Below are 5079 nucleotides of genomic sequence, written 5' to 3'. Positions count from 1 at the left end.
TAAGCTTCATCATGAATATCGACAAGATTTGTAGTTTCTATATCTTCCGATTGCCCCAGAATCTTACCTTTGTTGGATGGAAGAACAGTAGCCGCTAGCCGAGCTATTGGTGATTCTATCATTTTATTAAAGCTATGTTGGTTCTTAATGGTAGAAGCAAAGCTATCCATTCTATTACTTATATTTTCTAAAATTTTATCATTGGTAGATACCTTCTTAGATAATCCTTCCATGAGTCTAGATTGGCTAGCAATTAATCCTCTGTTGCTGGTTCCATCCTTGATTTTGTTGAGGACGATAGTAGTTATTGTTGACAAAGTTCACATCCTCATAAATTTTAGGGCAGTTGTTCCCTAAATGCCTAGTGTTTCCACACTCTTCACATGTCATGCGGGAATCATGAATGTGCATGACTTCTTTCTTCTCATTAGCTTTATCTTCGAGCTTCTTCATCAGCAGGTCCATCTTGGCAGACAACATGTCTACCTCCTTGAGTTGATGCATACCTCCACCTCTCTTTTGGATCTGAACACATTCTTGATTCAAACCTTGGTTGGAGGCCATCTGCTCTATAAGAGTTGTTGCAGCTTGAAGTGTGAGTGACAGGAAAGCACCTCCAGTAGCAGCATCCATAGTTTTATGGGTACTATTGGTCAACCCATGGTAGAATGTCTGCATGAGTAGCCAATTCTCCATCCCATGATGAGGACATTCTAATATGTAATCTTGGAAGTATTCCCATGCCTTAGGGATAGATTCATCATGCTGTTGCTAAAAACTTGAAATTCTCCCATGCAAAGCATTGGTCTTTCCTGTGGGAAAGAACTTGGCTAGGAAGGCAGTGGAGCAGTTATCCCATGTAATATTTCTATCTTTGTTGGCATAGAACCACTACTTCACCTTTCCCAAAAGTGAGAATGGGAAGAGGCAAAGTAGTATGGCGTCCTTGGTAACTCCTTTGATGGTGAAAGTGCTACAGATCTCCAGGAAGTGTTGGAGATGTGCGGTCGCATCATCATGTGCCTTTCCACAAAACTGGCTTGCTTGTACCATGTTGATAAGAGCTGACTTGAGCTTGAATCCATTGTCTCCAATATTGACATAAGGTCTAGTATGGATGTTGGCAGTGGTTGGAGCAGAGAATTCACGAAGAGTCTTGTCAGCCATGGCTTCAAATTCAGGTGTTAAGCTTCACGTTATCCGGTTGTCTTCCGATTCTGAAGCTGGGACTTTCTTGAGTTTGGCTCTAGTTCTCCTGATTAATGCTTCGAGATCTTCAATGTAGTTTGTTGGAAGGCTAAAACCGATCATACATTACCCTGCATAAGATACACAAGTAGACAAAACAAGGGTAAGCCTATTTGAGCAGAGGTCAGTGGTTTATCTCGATCACATCAATAAACATAAGTTTATCAATACTTCCTTTGTCTAGCTACCTTCCCTGGCAACGGTGCCAGAAATGCTTGTTGGTATTTATTAACTTATCACTTGTTTTAGTAGCTACCTATTAATTACCTACATCTCCCAACATTACTTTACTAGGTTGTCATCCCTAGTGATGGTGCCAAAGATGCTTGTTGGTACTGTCTAGCATCACTACTAGAATGATACTAAGTTGTTCTTTATCATTTATGTGACTAGAAGGAATATAAAGATATATGAATGAAAGGGAATCTGCAAGCGCACAAATAATTATACCATTGTAGCACTTCACCCAAGAGTATTCCAAGTATCGTTATTTATATTTTACCATAGGGAAGGTCTAGCATGGACAAGTATTGATAACCTATACCATTGATGGAGAAGTAAACCAAAGCCAATATTCTACTCATAACAGGGGTAAGTCTTAGGATAAGAGATATGGAAAGTATTGATCAATGATGATGATAAATCACTTAGAGTACTCCTTTCTATGGCATTAGCATGGTCAGGTAGAAATATTAGAGGAATAATTCCTAAGTCACTCTTAACTACAAGTCAAAGCATACATTGACTAGTGCAATTATACTTAGTAATCTTGGCTAAGATCATCTTTATATCTACACATAAGGGATCTTACTAAGGAAGATTAAGAACAGAGCTTGCCCTTCCTTCGTAACCACATCCTATGTGCTACCTATATCGGGGAGTGGACTACAAAGGACTCAACATGTTAGGTTCATAAACTGGGGGTCCCTCTTGGACCGACTTCCCAATAAAAGCTTGGCTCAACAAACAACATAGTGAGAAACGTGCAACTCATGGGCTAGCCCAAAAACCTAGATGATAGGCTAGAAGGACGATCCAATCTCCAACCGGAAGGCCTGTCTAAGGAGGAACGACACCCGCTTCCGACTCTAGCCCACCTCTCCGACCGGAGCATTCTCTTCGGTCTCTAGCCAGCCTCTAGATGGTCTCTCTAACCGGAAGGCCTGGCAAAACACCACTTCTGACTCCAGCCCACTCCTTCGACCGAGAATGCGCTGAACCCCTACTTATGGCTCCTCTCTAACTAGCACAATCAGAGCCAACTAGGATGAACCAACTGGGGACGCCCGCTCAGTAAGGACTAGGGAACAGACAGAGAAAGTAAGGCAGGGCACTTAAGTCAACCGCAATACCAAAGAACGTGCCCTGTACACCTACAGGATAGTACTCTATGACCTCCCTAACATGACAGAGCCCAAGCAGTGTTGTAGGCACCGACATTTTCCCCTATAGTATTATGGGCGCCATCAACTCCCATACCAGACAAACATGGTAAGGTCCCCCCACGTGCCTCTAAGGCATCAATAGTGTTGTGGGCACTGGCATTTACCATGCTAGGTGAACATGGTAAAACCCCCTGCATGCCTCTCAGCATCAATAGTATGGCAGGAACCGACATCTACCATACCTAAAGAAGATGACTCAACCTCCCACATACATCTGACATTCAACAGTATTGTGGGCGCCTACCATCATCTTGTACCCACCGGAGTGGGCAGCAAGACTTAGTAGAAAAGTACTCCCTCCCTCACACTTGTAAGGCCATCCCCTTCATCTATAAAAGGGGATGCACTCTCTTTCGATAGATAGGTTCATTTAGATCAATCAGTTCACTAGTTCACAACAATAGAATCACCAGGTTCAAACCACAAGCACACGCTCGAACACATAGTGCACAGCGGAGCTCCCATCACTCTTGGCCCCTCTAACCAGAGTTCGACCGGACCTCTTGTACCCCCCATCTTTCTCCTTCTTATTTGTAACCCTACAACAAACTTCAAGCACCTAGGCTCAGGAATAAAGTCACCGACCGACTCAAACTATATGTAGGGCACGTTGCCTGAACTAGTATAAACCCTATGTCATTGAGTGCTAGGCCACCTCCAATCACAATGTACAGCAAAACTACAAATATTTACATGTTGGTCACTATCTGCACCGATAGTTGGCGCCGTCCATGGGGAAGACGTATGTTCAACACCTTTTGGTCATCGGATGGCCCACTTTTCCGCCACCTTCACCATGGTGGGCTCAAGTGATACAACTCGCTTTGGCTCACTAGAGTTTCCCACACTCCCACATGTTGGGATGTGGGTTCCACCCATCTCTGAGCCATCGTAGGCCTTCCTCTTTGAAAGCCTAGACTTTGTCGCCGACTGGCTCGGCATACTACACCTCCACGTGGAGGCACTCATTCCGGCGCCCATTGGAGGGGCACCCTCCATCGGCTTCGGGATGCATGACAACTTCAACGATGAGGCACCTATGCTTCATTTTGAGCAAACTCTCTGCTCAAACCCCGCTATGAGTAATGTACATGTTGTTATTTACTCACTATTCTCTATCTTCCGCCGATTATCCAAAGGGACCCCATTGTCCCCGCCGCGATAGCCATGTGACCGGTTCCCCTATGACCTTGTGTCCCTCGTGGATGTGTACACCTAGGGGCTTCGAAGGATGCCGGTGCCACCCCCTCTCATGTCTGAATTCATGGAGATGGCGAGCTATGCTCCCACCTATTTCCTCGACCTCATGGATAATGATGTTGAGAGTGATGGCTCTAGCATCGGCGATGTGGCACCTAGCCACCGTCCATCCTAGGAGTGCGCTATGGCGGATGCTCTAGGATAGCCACTGGTGGTAATGGAGTCCTTGTAGACTCACACCCCTCTAGACCCTCATGTGGAGACCTTCACGCTCACATAGGAGCACGGCGAGGAGCTATGACAACAGCGACTGGACTAGCCGCCGACTGCGCCAGCGCGCTCGACGCACCACACTACACCCCATGCGCATAAACCAGTGAGTGGCACCCAAGGTCACGCCCGTTGGTTCTAGCGCAACACCATGGATGGGGGGAACAATCCCCCACAGTTCGCTCAGGCTGATTAGAACATCACCGCTACGACAATGCTTCTGCACGGCCTTCCCAAGCCAAATGACCCCCAGGAACAGGCGATCCACCAGAACCTCCGGGCACTGGTGGAGACCACCACTATTCAACAGGCGGAGAGCTCCGCATTGCTACACCGAGTCACGGCCTCTCTCCCCACCAGGGGAGTGGGGACACACCAAACAAATCACTCGACCTGCTTACTGCTATAGCCACTGAGCCTGGCATAGGAGGCCACATATGCTCCTTGTCTTGACTTGGTGACCACTCCGCACCAATAGCCTGTACATGAGCCGCTCGGGCCAAACCAAGATGCTAGTAGCGTCATCAGCAACCGAAGTCCTAGTCTGGATGGCCCGGGACCATGGGCCTTGGTCCAACACATCCAGAGAGTGCCGCTCCCATTGTGCTTCATTGGAGGCCAAGGCAAAGGCAAGGCCAAGTGCCAAGATTAGGATGAGGGCCCCTCCACGTAGAAGGGCAAAAAGAACTGAAAAGATCGCCACCGACCGACCAACTCTGCATTGGTCACCACGACTGATCTCATAGGCAAACAGCCCCAACAGGGTCTTCTAGACGACTTCAATGAGCTCATGGAGAGGCCGTGCACCAACCACACCTACCCCATCAAACACCTCTACAAGGACTGCGAGCTCCTCAAGCGCCTTCTGCGATAGGCCGGTGGGCCATAGGAAGACCCTGCCGACTGAAGGCTGAGG

At 47.2% G+C, this 5079-nt stretch overlaps 1 non-coding gene across 1 annotated transcript; it reads left to right on the top strand.

Annotated features, from left to right (window-relative positions):
• Nucleotides 1–694: 694 nt before the first annotated feature.
• LOC136494989 (small nucleolar RNA R71) lies at nt 695–803 on the top strand. The gene has a single exon (XR_010768780.1). It is a non-coding gene; the product is annotated as a small nucleolar RNA R71 (small nucleolar RNA).
• The last annotated feature ends 4276 nt before the right edge of the window (nt 804–5079 follow it).

Source organism: Miscanthus floridulus, chromosome 11 (assembly GCF_019320115.1).
Source record: "Miscanthus floridulus cultivar M001 chromosome 11, ASM1932011v1, whole genome shotgun sequence".
Classification (NCBI taxonomy): domain Eukaryota; kingdom Viridiplantae; phylum Streptophyta; class Magnoliopsida; order Poales; family Poaceae; genus Miscanthus; species Miscanthus floridulus.
Note: the sequence above shows the minus strand (reverse complement) of the source record. Positions and strands in the feature narration are given on the sequence as shown.